General features: G+C 39.5%; 1 protein-coding gene across 10 annotated transcripts in view; it reads left to right on the forward strand.

Annotated features, from left to right (window-relative positions):
* Positions 1-16846, forward strand: part of NSUN3 (NOP2/Sun RNA methyltransferase 3) — a 97095-nt gene that overhangs the window by 23277 nt on the left and 56972 nt on the right. For 6 of the 10 annotated variants that reach the window (XR_010612077.1, XR_010612078.1, XR_010612074.1 and 3 more), the window contains exon 11: positions 10143-10256. The gene's annotated coding sequence lies outside the window, so the exon portion shown is untranslated. Of the gene's footprint in view, positions 1-1221; positions 1266-3802; positions 3877-7142; positions 7184-10142; positions 10257-10613; positions 10782-16846 lie in introns of those variants that run through there. The other 4 variants (XR_010612079.1, XR_010612080.1, XR_010612082.1 and 1 more) reach the window with 4 other exon arrangements.

The following is a 16846-nucleotide window of genomic DNA, read 5'->3' on the forward strand; positions in this document are numbered from 1 at the left end:
TTTCATCTTTAGTGACCATAACTGTTTGGCCTGACCTTACTCTGACAAGGCTAATCAAATAAAGCAGTCAAAATAAGCAAGAGGCATGCAGCATCTTGAGTAGCTCTCCCAGGGAGTCAAAAGAGATTTGAGTTAACTGTCTCTTGGTCACCATAGTATTCTGGTGTAATACTTTTATAGCAGTACCTGTGCCAGATGGGCCCTGATGCAACTCCTGATACTCCCTTTATCTCCATTAACTTTCTTTGCTGGTGGGAAGATCTCTAGAAATGCATGCCTTTTTCCAGTGAGAATCTGTGAATAAATGGCTTTCAAACCATCTTTTGATGTACTTCAGTATGGCACAGACTAACAAGGCAAAAATTCCATCTCTGAGTAGATGCTCTTGCAGCATCTTAACCTGCACAATGTCCCTTGATTTGAAGGCGCATAAAAATGTAGCATGTATTTTTTTGATGACCTTTTTGCCTTTTCTAACATACTCAGTGCTTATTAAACATCCTACTCTAAAAGAGGAAGGAGGTTGGTGCTCTCCACTCTAAGACAAGGTAAAAAGCCCAGAAGTGTGCTAAGAAGGCAATAAGCACAAGGAATGACATGAAAGTAATAATGTAGTGATAGCTTCATTTTTTAATGAATTTAGCCTTATTGAGAACTGTTAGACAAGCATGTGTGTATTACTGGGAATTAAATGGTGGTTTCTACAGTAAACATTTCATTGGATTTTGCCTGGAAACAACTGTGCCCCCGAACTCCTCATTCTGTCTGGCTGACAAAATAAGGACTGCCTGTATCAAAGGATGTGGTGTTGTGTGTCAGCCTTGTGAACGTACTATTGGAAAGGGTCTCCCATATTGTCAGTTCCCTGCTTTGGTGAGTTTCCATTATGCCTGCCATAAACTGCAAGCTTCACCTCAAAGATTTCAGGTTATTTGTCTCCACTGGAATGCAGTTCTGGAATTACACTACTTAAGATTCCAAGAACTAACTGAGAGTTCATCTCCCTGCCTGCTTCTGGTGTGAGACGAATGAGCAGGTACTATTGCCTGCATTTGGATGTGGTGGGCTCTGAAAAGCAGGGGAATGGGTAACTGATAGGGTTCTCAAAAAGTGTATATCTAGTTGTCCCAAAATGAAGTGAGAGGAAATTCTGAGTGATACATCATGGGCTTTTGGTAGAGTTTGGGGTTTTTTTTTCACTTTTGTTGATTTATTTTGTAGGAAAAATCCAGCTTGGCAGAGTGTGTGATTAAGTAGCTGATGGAATAACTCTTTACAGGGAGGAAGAGATGCCAGAACATTTGAGTGGTGTAGAAGTTGACTGCACAGAGGATTAGAAAAGGTACAGGGAGGAATAATTTTGTGTTGGCAGGAGGTAGACTTAATAATACTTTTTTATCTGTAATTCTTGTGATTCTATGGGTAACCAGGGAAATGTTTAATGTTCCTGGTACAGAAACTGAAGGTAGAAAAAGGAAGATTGACATACCCAGTACTGTTATAATTCATTTCAATACTTCACACAGGGCTTTTATATTGTCACGCCCATAAAACGCCAGTGTGTGCGCTTATAGCCAATTCATCTTTATATACTGCTGCTGATCCCATTGAAGTGAATGGCAAAACTCCCATCAATTTTAATGGCAGTGGGATATGGCCCATTTTGTAGATATACAATGTGTATTTCCTGCACACACTATTTTTCCTGTATGACGTGCCTTTCATCTGAGGTTCAGAGAACATTTTATAAAGCCGCTAAGTCACAACCATTGATGTAGTCTCCAGCTGATGAGATAACATGGTCTGTCTTCAAAATGAGATTTAAAGGTTGACATTTATTTATCTGCTTATTTATTTATTTTTGGCACTGTCTGCCTGTAGAAGGTCTCCATGTGTAAAGTACTGTCTTTAGAAAATTTGCCCAAATAAATTGCAGGAGGTAACTATGTCAGAAATAGATACTGCACTTGCAAGGTTAACATTATGCTTCGGAGTGTGAAAAATAGTAGGCATCAAAGAAAATTGAAGGCAGCGTGGATCAGTGGGTTAGTACATTACACCACTGTCTGCAGCACCAGAGGCTAAGAAAGGTCTCTTTCAGAAAGCATCTGTTTGGATAGCGACTCACTCTATTAGCAAAGTACAAACCAAATAAACCCCATTTAAGTATTGATTCTTTGGATATTTTAGCTTATTGAGAGATGTTTTAAACAGTGGTAAGGTATCTCTTTCCTCCAGAACCCATCATCCTTGACCCTATTTAAAGAAAATGTGCAATGCATGAGTCACATTTTAGTAGCTGTAAACCCTTTTGGTTATACATTGGAAGATCTGGATTCATAACAGCATTCAGCATGTGCATACTGGAAATAGAATTGCTTGACAGGCTCATGTCTTAACTCGAGAAGCTTCCTTTCTTCACAGTGGTGTATGCTGGAGAGCAGTCACATTCCCAGCTTAATGAGAGAAGAGGGTTTGTAAAGGACTCAGATAGGAAGTTTGCAGTTTAACTAAAACTCTTAGAAAGTAAGTTATGAACCAGTAGAGGCTAAATAATTCAGCAGGCTGCACTGCAGGTGGCGGATCATTGAGCCTTACTGTACAATGCACGCATCCAGTTAGTGCTTGAGGCAGTCATAGGTCCTGGAGTTGGATTATGCAGAGACTTACAAACTCCCTCCTTGACTGGACGTATGCAAGAGTTTAACCAGCTTGCTGAAGTACGCTCGCCTTTAGTCAGCGCTGTGACATTGAAAAGTATCTCTTTAGGAATGTGTTGCTTCAAATAGCTGTGCTGTGTTGAGGTTGTACAGTACTTGAATAAACACCACCCTTCAGAAGGATATCGGCATCACCTAAATGTACAAGCAGGCCGCTTGCATCCACTCCCTTAGAGCTGCTCTTGGAAACCAGTGGTTATCGTACAGATTAAATGGGTTGGGTTGGCTGGTTTTCACTGTCTTCTATTTTCAGATATTTGTTTGGGTTTTTTAAAATATGTAAGTATTTTAAAGTTGTTGTATATATTAAAGTTTTTTTTTTTATAAATTATAGTTACAAAGTTGACTTGAACTCTTAGGCTGGGTTATATCCCTGTGTGGTTCTCAAGAGAATACACAACTTGAACTCAAGTGCTGAAAGAACAGAGTAAGCGCTGAAAGCAGTTTCACGCAGAGCTATGCCTCCGTGTCTTGGGAAATTGTAAAGCACTTATAAAGCCACAAAGCCACCGCTATGGCTTTGTGGAGAGGATGGCATTGTGGTTAAAGTACTAGCCCGAAGGTCAGGAGGTCAGAGTTCAGTTCCTGCTTTTTCTGTTGATTTCCTTTGGGCAATTTGCTTCTGGTGTGATTTTTAGAAACATTTAGTGTAGGTCTAGCTCCACTGTCAAAATAAAAAGTTCTTCTTGACTTACCTGAAAACAGAGTTAACACTTTTTGAAGGACGTGCTATTTTGTCCTCGGCATCTCCAGGTCTCATTTTTCTGCCTGCCTACTGAGAATTATGTGTTTTAGTCACAGAAATGATGTGAGGATGAAGTCACATATATACAGAAGCCACAGAGAGCGACAAAAGCCAAGCTTGGCCCAGTAGCATTTATTTACTCTGTAAAGGTCTGACTGAGACCCCACCAATTTCCAGAAGCTAAGCTGGGAATTTACACTTAAATTCTGAAGCTACTTTTTAATGAGAAGGATTTGTTCTTTTTGCTGAGATTGTGCAATGCTTTAATAGCAGAGGGTGGGGATGAGGAAAGCTTTTTGCCACTAATTTTCTTCCCATGTCCTCTGTTTAAACACAGAGTATTGCAATCTGCAGCCACTGTCAGTAGCCCGCAAATTATTTCTGCCCTCCTTAGCAGATGTCACGGTAGCGGTTGGCAGTATTCTGTGAACTCCAGAGATGTCAAAGATTAAAGTAAGTGAAAGCTGTTAAACAAAAACAATATAAAGTGTTCATTCTTAGATGAAAAGACATCAAAGTCTTGAGTTCTGACAAAAGCCTGTCTCCCTTACGTTTTCCTTTTGCAGAATACAAAGTGCTCTAACTTCTAAACTCAGCTTTGCTTTAGTCTGAGATATGCTGCTGCTGCTTTAAATTCTTCATCCAAGAAACACAAAGGGCATGCTTTATTTTTCTTGAAGTTGCATCATGCAGAGTGTCTCCCAATGCAGAAGAGAGAGTGTTCTGGAAAAGCCTTTACAGCTTTGGGGTTGCAGAGGCTCTATGTCCAAAAGGGACATTATCAAAGTTCCTTCTCTGAAGGGTAATCTTTGGTTACAGGGATGCAAATATTGCATCTTTGGAGTTGATTTGTAAAGAATTTCCTCCTTATATCCAATTTAAACTTCCCCTGTTTAAGTTTTAACCCGTTACCCCTTGTCCTGTCACTACAGTCCAGACTTAATGTTAGATGTAATTACTATAGTTAAAAGAACTACACAGGAGCTACAATTGGAATGAGTATTACATGTACTGTTAAAAGACAAACGTGCATACGATGGATTTGTAGCCCCGAATTTCCCATGCTGGAACCAGAATACTGCAGAGTGCACTATTTGGAAGAATGAGTAAAACTAATATTAAGATGATTATCCTAATGACTGGAATACCATTGTGACAGTTATTTTCAGGTGTTTTCAAGTAACAGATAACTTGAATCACTGGCTTCAACTGAAAAAGGGTTTCAGGAACAAAACAGAACTCTTAACTGCTGGTTTGTTCCCTTTCTGTGCTCTGATTTGCGTAAATTCATAGATAAGGACCTTCTTAAGCTATACAAGCAGCAAGATCTGTATCATTAAAACTTCAGAAGCTCCAGGTTCAGGAAGCTGAAATTCAATGCCTGTGTTTGAACTGGAACCTCGTTTTCATAAGGTGTGTCTGAGAATGAGGGCGTAATATGCAGTGATTCCGAATAGACAGCATTATTACTGGTGGCCAATTTTGGATGAGATGTTTTAACCTCATGCTTTGGGCAGTCTTTTGGAGAACCATAGGGAAGATAACATGGCAGAGCTGCTCTCTGCCAGCTCTACTGAGTGGATCCACATTTTTCTCTGAAGCGATTGACAGTGACTCTTTGCAGAGATTCAAGGTTGGACTGTATTGGCTTTGTTTGATGCCAAAAGGAAAGATGTGTGTTCCTGTGAAAAATGGTCCAAACGGTAAGCTTTCTACTACACACGTATGTCCACACATGCAAAGCCTTTTAGTTTAGGCTCTTCTGCCTGAAAGATACTTACAAATAGCTAGACTGTGATTAGGTTGATGGGATCAGAGATAAGGCAGTGAAAGCTGATTAAATCCATTGAGGTGTTTTGTTTTGGCTGTTTTATTGAACCTGTTGTATTATTGATTTCTTTTATATATTTTGAATAGTAACATTTGGAAGGGGGGGAAAAAACCCACCCTTTGCTAGGGAGAAATGCCTTAAAAATCTTAAGCCTTCCAGAGTTTTGGTTGGTTGAGTTTTTTTCCTCCTGTTAAAGAAAAGAAGGTGGCAAAATTGCTATTTCTGATGTAGGCTATAAAACAAGGGGAATACAGGAAGCTTTCCAAGAAAGCACATCCTATACTGAATTCTACGTTAAAAAGAAAACAAGAACTCTCACTCTTTACATGATACTTTTAGTCTGTCTGAAATGGAGTAAGGTTAACGGTGGCTAAGTGACCTATGTGTCAAAGTCATATTCACTTCCTTGGAGACTTCAGCTTTCAAAATCACTTCAGCACTTTGAAAACACTAACTTAAAGCTCAAAATAGACAGAGTTTCAGTTAGTTCTGTAAGGCAGCTCCTCCTCCTGCTGTCCTGATTACCTTAGATATACAACTACTACTGCTGATGGTGGATGGGAATTGATCTGCCATAGGGGATTTGAATAAAAATGTAGTGTAGGCTTGTTTTGGAAAAGAAAAGGTAAGGCTTTGTTGGAATATCTGCAACTGGTTTACACCATTTACTTGAACAATGCTATGATGAATAAAGCAGCACCAGGTGTGAGTGGGTAAGACATTTTGGAGTAGCAACTGTAGTGCAGGAAGAACATAGAAATTGCATCATGCCAGCTCATCACTAACAGTCTGTATGTCCACGTTTAATATGAAGTATGTGACAGGGTGTGAAGCGCAGCCCAGCGCAAAGGTCACTCACTTCTCCAGGGCATTTCCACTGTTCTCCTTGGAGTGAGCACACGGGGAAGCTCAGCCAGCCTAAGTCATCTGGTTCCTGCAGCTGGTGCTTGCGGCTCTGCAGCACGCTGCACTTGTGCAGCACCCTGCTTATTTGTAAAGAGAACTGGTTTGTTTCTTTCTAACAGAATCTGTAGGGGAGGTAAAAAGAAAAAACACAAGAACTGTAGGAGAGGCAAAAGCAACTCTGGATGGAGGTGAGCAGGATGGTTTGTTGAGAGGGAGGAGTGCTTTAGGTGATTACATTGGCATCCAGGATAAATTCATTCAATCAGAAGCACTAGCAAGGATCACTCATATGATTGTAAGGAAACTGGAAAACATATTAAATGGTTCTCTCTCTTGCACCTTCTCTCCTAGCAGTCGCTTTTTGCTGTACTGGGAGGCAGGGTATTGGACTAGCTATGTCTCTGGTCTGATGGCTTTAGTTCTCACAGTGGGATGGCTCACTTCACAAGCTACTTCCCCCAGAAAGGTAGCCTTTAAAGAAAATTCAAGGACCACTGAAAACTAGCATCGTTATTGAATTTATAGTAATCTCATGATCCCAGGAAGCTTTTGGGTTTCAAATTTCTGTGGGTAAGTAGTACACATAAAGATTTTCCTTCAAAATGGCAGTGGTGCTTCTAGATCAACAAAATGTATACCTGGTCTTTGTTCTTCTTTCTGCGTTGTACTCCTTTTTTAAATCAGTGTTCAGGGCATTGATAAAGCTGAAAAAGCCAGACCCAAGCACAGCCAGTTTGGCAGCAACATATCCTGGAGAAAGAAATTAAACAAATTTAGCAAGTAATATTAGAATATCACTGTGTTAATGCTTCCTTATGTTTTCTGCCATATGTTTGTTCAGTGAGAGTGAGATCCGATTCTTTCCCCTTTCTGTCTTTAACTCATATGCTGTAATGACAAGCCTATGATGATTTCTTTGAACTTTTGCTCTTTTACTCAGGTCAGGACGTGCATAACCAATGTTAGCATTTTGTCACTCATGGGCTTCAGGTAGGAGTATTTTACTGCTCTATTAGATCTAAATATTATTCAGTTGAGTAACTGATTTTTTCACTTCTGATTATGCTTAAACAAAACTGCAGTGTCTATAATGAATGCCAGCCTAGTTGGTTTACTGCAGGGTAGGAAAAAAGTGAAAAGTGGTTGTTTTCTTTCAAGAATCCATGCAAACTTAAGTAAAAGGGAAGTTATGCATCAGTGCATTGGTTTAACTTATATTTAATCTGAGCTATTGCAGTCTCTACTGTGGAAGAGCTGTCTTGGCTATTATCACATTTGGACACAGAGTCAGCTCTAATCTCACTTAGTTTCACTTGTGTATTTACAGGAGTCTGTTGAGCATTGCATACAGACCTGTCAACTCATTCAACTCATAGCTGTTTCCCAGGACCAGTATTTTAACACATTTATCTCACAAACCTACTCCATTAAAAGATGTCAATGCATATGTTAAAGACTTCCTAGCTGCTCCTACCTTTTAGGAGTCCCTGTTGTTCTGAATCTACGCATCGAAAACATCTCCTGTCCATGTCACGAGGTCTGTTGCTCTGTATTCTTTCCCTAAAGACCTATTGTACTTTGCATGACATATTTCCTCTATCAAGGTTGGCAGGTATGCTTGCAGGTTTATGAAGGTTTTGTTAAGAAATTGTCTCGAGACCCTTGTGTCTGATGCAAATATAAACACGTGAGCTTCATTTTTCCTGTTACAATGGAGATGGCATAAAGGCAATTCTTGAAAGATAGATAAAAATGCATAGCTCATTTATATGTTACAGGAGACAAGCCTTCCTGGGATTGTAGTCACCAGGACTGTTACAAGACAGCAAAACTCTGGAGCAAATCCTTAATAGGTGTAAATGCTGTCTGGGGACAGATGCTCTACTGGTGTAAAGTCCCACAATTTCAGCAGAGCAGTGGTAGCCAATGTGAGCTAGGAGTCAGCACCGTCCTTTGAGAGGGAAAGGGTTAGTGGAACTTACAAATTGCAAGATCCAGGCTTTCACTTTGTCTTGGTTTAGCAGTTAGTTTAGGACCATGATGGTCTGGGGGTACAAACCTCATCAAGTAAACAGTGTGCTTGGAGGAAAAATAACCTCTGAAGGTCACTTTCTTCTCAGGGGAAAGGGAATGGTGCCCTTTGGTTCCCCCCACAAACAGACTTTCTGAAGACATGAATATGTTTATAGCTACTAGGGATTTGGCTGGCTATTCAAAAGGTGGTTGGAATAGTAGCAAACAAAAATTAAGAACCTGGAAAACAAAGCTGAAAGAAGGGAAGAGACACATAAGACCACAATTACCAAGCTACTGACTTGCTTCCCTTTTCAAACATAGAGTTCTCACTTATGCTGTAGGCAAGCCCAGTCCTATCCTGCCTAATATTTTCTGGATTTATTCTTAGAGTAGAAGAGACTTGCATACTATCTGTTTGGTGAAAACTACTGTATCTGGCTTATGCAGTGCTTGCAAGCAAAAGTAGAAGTTTTCTATCTAGTCCTGTTTGAATTCCTGGAACTCTAAGCAAGATTTACTCAGCTTGGTAACAAGAACGGTAGTAAGTTGCATCTCTACACATATATATATGTATGTATACTGGTATGTATATGCATGGGAAGAGTGTATCAAAATGTAGTGACACGAAAGTAATTTTCACTTCAATTTCAGACAATAAAGCAAATCCATCTCCTGTCAGTCATACTTCTTCCGCATTGTCTGCCTCAGAGAATGGGATTTGAATTGTTCAAATGGAATTAGAATGCCACAGCCTTGACCTGAATAGAAACAAGAATTAAAAAATAAATATTTATCTAGAAATGGCTTGTGTAATCTGTGGGGCTTGTAGGGATGCTAATTTGTAAGCATTGTTAATTCAGTAGCAATCACCTCCTATATTAGTGCAGCTGAATGTCAATATTAACACACAGTGTTATATGTATTAAAAAGGCTTTGTTTGCTTCCTCCCACACACCTCTCCCACACACCTCCTAATATGCATGATGAGCTTCAGGTATAACACTCTAAAATTTGTATTATATTCAGTCAATCCTGATCTCATTACATTAGAGAAACACTGTACAAGAAGAAAGTGGATCACATAAATGCCACTAATATTATTCATGAATTTTCCTACTGCACTAGGTTGGAAACATGCTACAATATTCTTTTATAAATGACTTTAAGTTCTTATTTCTGTGGGGTTTTTTTTCATTACTGTTTAAGAGGTTCTGATTCATTTCTTCAGATAAAATTCAATACTTTACTGTTGCTGTTTGTTCTTTACCATTGATGATAATGTTCATTGCTCTTGCCTCCTTTCCACTTTCCTGCTGGTCTCTGGATATCACTCTGTATCGCAGACTGGAGCCTCCAGTTCCTGTAGCTTTTCATAGAATAGAGCTTCCTTTTTTTTCCCTCTCCAGTGTGCTTTGAATCAGCCAATATTTATGACTGTTTAATACTGTTTCAGCTACTGCAGGTAATGATTTTATTACCTGCTGTTCTCTGATATAAAGCTGTTTACATACTTGCAGTTGCTCTTGGACATTGTATTGTAAAACAGCTCAAAATATGGGAATAGAAATATGTAGATTTAATGCATATATATAATATAAAAGTATAGTGTATATATTTTATATGTACAATATGTAAGCAAAATCCATATATTGCATATAGCGCACGTGTGGTCTAGGACAACTGCAGGTAAGTCTTCTGGAGGAGTCTTAGTAATGGAAACCCACCGGTTTTAAACTGGACCACGCTGTACTGTTTAATAAAAATCTTTTCCGTCACATTAATTTCTGTAGAATAATCGAATTTTATCAAACAGATTCTACACATTTTCACAATAATTTCTGTATACATCCATGGGGTTTCTGTAGCATTTTATTGATTTTTCTTTTTTTTTTTCAGGCTATGATTTTTGGGGTTTTTTTTTTAGGATGCGCAAAACTTTCCCATACAAAAGTACAGCATCTCCTACTTGTGGTTTGCTAAAGTCCTAGAGCAACCCGTGACATAAAATGCAGAAGTAACATGCTCTTGGCAAGAACAGGTCTGTATTTATTGAGCATTGTTGATTACGTGTTAATTGAAGAAAGCTCTTGTGTTGGTTATGGCATGTGTATATTGAATGCCCTTCCTGGTCTGTCACTAAGAACATCAAAAGGGTAGCGATATACAGCCTGCCAGTGGGTCTAACTTGCAACAAAGAAAGCATAGCAAAACAAAGCAATATGAAAGTCAATGAGTGCTGTGAGTTCTTGGTGAGGCTGCTGCAGCTGATTCTCTAATCTTTTTCCTCTTCTTTCACTCTCCTGTTTTGGAGAAGCAAGGGCCACTGGGAGAGCTGGCTGATCTTGAGGAACTGCATTATCTCCCCTTAGTTTTGTTCTCTTTATATTTTCATCAGTCTGAGGCCCATCAGGCATAGTTTGCATGGCCACAAGGTCTTGAAAGGTTTTTCCAGTGATGATGAAATTACTGCATTACATCTGTGAATACGGGCTTCGGAAGTTACTGTCAAGAGAGCAGATTTTCTGAAGAGTTGACCTCTTGCTTGACCATAAAGTTTCCACACCGTTTCTTGTTCATGTGTTGGTTTTTCCTTCTATCTGCTGTGGAAGGAAAGGTGAGTAATGAGCTCTGGAGGGGACAGCAGAGGAGATGACTCACTACTGGGTCTTTTGTTTGTTCACCACCACTGTTGACCAGGTCCATTTATCTTTTATTGTGTGTTTGTTTACTTCAAACCGGGGAAGTGATGTGTGATTCCGATTCATTCGGCCAAACCAAATCTCTGTGACTGGCAGTGTACTCTCAATGCATGCCTCCAGTAATGATTAGGCCAGTGTAATTTATAAGCAGTGCTTGAACTGGTATTTACTCTCACATGTGAACATTCAGTGATGTAGTATTTTTGGTGGCACAGGTTGTTTCCTGTACTTATAATAGGCCTGCTTGTCAGATAATACCAATGTATTTATTGGTACAAAATGGCACTAATGAGAGAAACCTGAAAGGTCAGAGATGTGCTGCATATTGTGGGTGTTTATTTCTTTTGACCAGGCTGATGCGAGAACTGGTTTTTCCCTAACTCTGTGGTTAAGGTGTAAGTCTTAATATAACATTGCTATTGGTGTTGCCTTTCTGTTGTCTCTTTTCTGTCCTCTCACGTTTGACATCTGTGCAATAGTTATTAAAACTTTTGTGTGTTCTGGATAAGAACAAAAGAAATAAAAATCTTTATTAGTACCTTTACTCTTTACTACCAGAAATCCACATATTTTATTTCACAGCAGGTTGCTGTGCAGAATATCTTTAGTTATAGTTTTATTTACCTGACTTGTTAATAAATCTCAGCCAAAAGGGAAATACCAGCAGAAATGTGAAAGCACGTTCAGCCTTCATAGAATCATGGAATCATAGAATAGTTAGGGTTGGAAAGGGCCTCAAGATCATCCAGTTCCAACCCCCCTGCCATGGGCAGGGACACCTCACACTAAACCATCCCACCTAAGGCTTCATCCAATCTGGCCTTGATAAGCTCGTTTCAAGTTTAATGCAAGTTGTCTGACATATGAACATGTAAGAGTGACAGAGAGGAGAGCTGAAGGGGGTGGTATGGGGGAAAACCCAAGCATTCAGATGTTGTTTATCTGCCTTATTTCCTGAGCTGTATTTCATTGCTCTCATTCTCTTGCTGTGCTAATTGTCCACAGAATGGCTACAGATTTCCACATTTCATCCTGTTTCAGGCTGTTCTAGCAAGCAAGCCAAGCAGCATAGGGAAGAGCTGTTCTGTAGCCTAGATTATGGCATTGAAGACTACACAGGGATAAAGCTACAGGGCACGAGTCTGTGCAGCCCCCAGGTCAGTCTGTGTGTGTTTCAGTACTGAGGAAAACCATTCTGCTTTCTCCACACAAAAGGATAGCTGCCTTTGTATTCCCATGGGAGGCTGTGGCACCTGAAAACCTTCCTACCTAATAAAATTGCATACTCTTGAGTACCATCAAGCAGGTTTTGAGGTCAGACCATTTACTGTACAGAGGGTATTCAAGGGCATTAACTGTCGTCCTCCTTTTCTTGTGTTTCTGCAAAGTCTAAAATTATCAGGTTCTAGTCCACAGCTATGCACCTAAATACATATTGTGAAATATATATGTAATGAAATACACATAATAGATGCATGTCAGTGTGGAGCTAAATGAGCATTGCTGTAATTGTAATCAGCTGCCTCATTAGGTGGACTCTTGAAGTGCACCATCTGATTGCGTTTCGTTGAAAAGGAATCCAGTTTTCACACTCCAAAAACTAGTCCATAATGTAAACCAAAAGTGCAGTGAGGCAGAGTTGCTCCAAAAGTGCAGTCCTGATCCAGTGATGTACATGCATTTCATACCTACCCTGTGAATACACAGGGAACCAAGTGACTGAGAAAGACAGCTATTGGGTGATCCTCCCTCCATTTAATGAAAAGCCATCCCATCCTGGGCGAGGTTAGCACTGCTAAACTCTGCTAGGTGGCAGGGAGACTGCTTCTCAGCTCACTTCTGCCTGCCTTTTGCTCCCTTTCTTAGCCTCAAGCTGTCAGTAATTTGAGTTAGTTGGACTTCAAAAAGAGTTAAGCCTTCTTACATGTTTTTCAACAGGCTTGAATAATAAAACACACTTGAATATTGGCTTCTCGGTGGATTTTCAGATCTTCAAAGTTCATCTTTTCAAGCTCTACATCGCACTTGTTCTGATACAAATTCCGCTAGCATTTTCTGTGGATCTATGATCCTTCAAGTTTAAGACGATGAAAGTAATTAGCTGAACGGTTGTTCTCTAAATATAGGGAAGCCTTTTAAGTAAAGGCATAGAAAGAATTAGCCTTTTTTTCCCTTCCCATACAGCTTCTTGAGATTTAAACAATTGATTTTACTTAGGCAACATATTTAATAGCAGCACAATGAGTATGCTTAAGGTCTGCAGCTCATTCCACATGCTTCTGAAAGCCAGTGCTTAGGCACGTTATCACTAAGGATTGGTGGCATTTCTGGTAACTGGCATAAACATGGAGGCTGTTTTGCTCCTTTAGCTGTTAGGGTTTTGTTTGGGTGTGGGGTTTTATTTAAGGAGAGCAGACTTTAGGAAGCCCAAACAGCAACTGTTAAATTGGAACATATATAAATGTACAGTCTTTTCAGAGAACATTTCCAGCAAGAATTCCGTCCTCTTTCTGGAGCTGCCAACCAGCCTGAATCTCCTGAGTCTGTTGGGTTGTTACCTGTACCATTAACTAAAGAATATGAGCATGCAGCAAAATTCATTGTGACTACTAAACCTTATTTGTCTTGCTAACTGATTTTGTAAGAGATTTAATGCTGTATAGTCATTAATGTCCCTTGTTTCAGCTCACCCTTTCCACATCAAGGTAGTGTGCTAAACTAAACCAAGATTTTGCTACTAAAATGTCTTGTTGGAAAGTTTTTTTTTAATTGAAGCAAAAGAGTCAAAAAACTGAAAGCAGCCATGGATGTCTAGCAAAACATAGGTGTGCATGTCCTGCTTTTAAATCTCAGAAACATAAATGTGTAAATTGAACCATTCTAAATGGTAGAAAAGTCTATTGCTGAAGGAGTCGCCCTTTAATATAGGAATTTGCAGTAAGAGTCTTACTTCATTAATCTTTACAACTAGCTATTCTCTATAATTAACTATATTTTGAAGAGAGCTGAAGCTCACTGTTATATATATATATATATGTGTGTATGCTTCATATACAGTATATGATTAAACATATGTTCTTTGCCTTTTGGAAAATCAAACACATTATGTGTGATCCAGAAATGGCAGAATCAAGGAAAAAATTGCCTTGACTTCAGGCATACACTTCGATATACAAATGAAGGGGTTTCAGGCTTTGGAAAATAAAGGCTTTTCCTTTGTCCTTTGGCCCTCTATCATTTTCATTCCCTTCATCAGAACAATTAAGTCTTCTAATTTGCAGTGGTGAAAGGACTTGTGCAGTAATGAATTTTGTGCACTAGCAAGTAAACCATTCTACAAGGATGGGTACCACTTCAGTAAGCACATATTGTTTCCTTTTTTTGTCAGTGTTAGTGTATCTTAATCTGTGATGCTTTGTAGTCTACTTGCCACTGTTCTGTCCTATGTCTGCAGAAAAAATGAAACAGTAATATTGAGACTCTTGGCTGCAGCATGTGCTCTATATTTGAAAGGTGAGAGCAGTCCACAAATACTGTTTTCTTCAAATAATAAGCAGTGTTATTTAGGAAAGTGCTTATAAACAAATGTCTTACAGGACTCTTGTGCAGCATCATTTTAAAGGTTCTGCTTTTGTCAGAGAATTAACCTTAGAACCATCTGCTTTCTGTCTTAGAAACATTGGGCTAAATCCGAATCGGGAGACAGTAGCCTCACTTGCACTGAACTAGATTTACTTTAATAGTGTTTGGAGTACCAAGTACCTGTAATTGCCTCCCAAAGCCTCTGAGAGGGGAACAACATGATGTTCTCTCTTCCCCTGCTGGCTACAAGTCTGTTCTGAAGGATGCCCAAAGGCAGAAGCCAGAGTAGAGGAATTACAGTGGGCTTTTCGCCCCATACAGGCTAGCAGTCTTCCCAGTGCTCTTGCTTCATGTGTCTATACCCCCCCTGCCTGAGATCTTGTCTTGTCTTACAGTCAGCTGTGGAAAATTTACCTTCTCCTTTGAGCTCATGCGCCTACATCCTTCACCCATACTTACAGTGTTCTTTCCCAAATTAGTTATAGCTCCTCTCCTAAACCTCATGCTTCCTGCCACACTTATTTAACCCTTTCTTCCCATTGACATCCTCTGTTTTTCCATGCTCCGTCACTTTTCCCGCATAGTGTTACTTGTAGTGTGGGACTGCACACTGCTGCTCAAAGCAGTAACTAGAAAAGCTGTTTGTCTCAAGCGCATAGGACAATGTCACCCCAATGCTGACATGAGCTCCCTGTACAGTTTTCAAAGGCAGAATGGGGAAATTGCTTCTGCAGGAAATGCAAGACAGATGGCTCTAAGTACAGCAAGTACTTACTTGCTGGAGAGAAATAAAACCTGTGCCTATTGCACTCTGACAGCTTGGTTTGAAAGGGTTCCATGCAGTTTATAATCTCCAACCTGGCAAAGAGAAACTCATTTTGCATCAATAACTCCCTCCCATTTAATCCTTACTGTTTCTGTGGGAAGAGAAGGGATAAAATTATAAGCAGACACTTGGTAGCTGTAAGCAACTGTTTTAGCCTTCTTAAATTGGTTCCTCTGTAGCATACGTGGAAGGTGTAGGATGAGGAAATACTGAATGTGAGAGACAGTTGTACCTTTCCATGAACAAAAAGGTCAGAAGAGCGAGCTTGTCAGCCAGGTAGCCAATAAACGTAAATTTTGCCTTGTGTGGATCAATATAAGGTCGTGTGTTCATACCCGATGAATTAAGATATTGGGTGTTATTAATATAATAAAAGGCAGATTTGGCATTGTGATGGTACTTCTTTGTCCTTGAAACTCTCTGGTTGGAGAGGTTCCCGTTTGTAGATGCCAGACGGTTCTTGAAATGTGGTTGCTGAAGTGAGGGAAGATTTCTACACTAACAGGTAGTTTTCCTACTGGGTTTTCTTTGGATATTCTGTAATCCTGGCTTTCATCTGTAATTCTTCTTCGGTATTATTATTTTCAGTCTGTATCCTCTTTTTTCAGGTTTTCTTAATAACCAATTAACCAAGCACAGTAGTTTGGTTCTAAAATCTCTTTGTTTTTACCAACCAGCACCTCTTGGCATGCTCAGAGTTACTGGTATTTTTGTCAGTAATCTCCTCAGAATCGGGAACATTAAAGTGCAAAGATAGGTTTTTACTGAATGTCAGCTAAATTTCATCCATTTGTCATCCATTTCTCCCCATTCCTGTGTCTGTTTTGTAAAAGTGAAAAGAAATCTCTGATAGTTAGTTTCCTCGTTAAAATTAGTCTGTAGTTTAATAATTTTCCTGGTCTTATCACCCTTAGGATAAGGGATCCATTAGGCTCTAATGCCTGCCTTTGCACTGTTGTGTTATGATGGAGGGCTTCCGAGAAATAGCACTTCCTCCTTTCCATGGCACCTGTAAAGAAACCCAGTTCTGTACATCTTAGGGTTTGCATCCATTTACAGGATGGTAGAGGCAGAACAACTGCAAAGGAGTCAGTCTTGTCACTCTCAGTTTGTACCAGAGCATGAAGCCAGTTGCTAAAGCCCTAGTTAGTCATTTCGTCTTTTGGGGTATATCCCCTGGGAATGTAGGATAGAAAAGATAGTGGGGGAAAAAACTCCAAAGCATCATGGTCAGGACATGGTTCTCCTGGATGATCCTCCTTAGGCAATTATTTCAGGCTACAGCTATTATAACTGATCTTGTTTCATGGCTTTATTGTCCCATGCTTTATTTCATCTCTGCTTTTGGTTTTGTTTTGGCTTTTGTTATTCTTGTTGTAGGGATGTCTTTAAGATAAATTATTTTAATTTGTTTTAGAGTATACCTCAGTCTTTGCTTTTTCAGTCTATATGCATTAAATAGGTATTAAATTATTAATTAGTATTTAATATACTTTTTTCCTTATATGACATCTACTAATG

This window comes from Lathamus discolor, chromosome 4 (assembly GCF_037157495.1).
Source record: "Lathamus discolor isolate bLatDis1 chromosome 4, bLatDis1.hap1, whole genome shotgun sequence".
Taxonomy (NCBI): domain Eukaryota; kingdom Metazoa; phylum Chordata; class Aves; order Psittaciformes; family Psittacidae; genus Lathamus; species Lathamus discolor.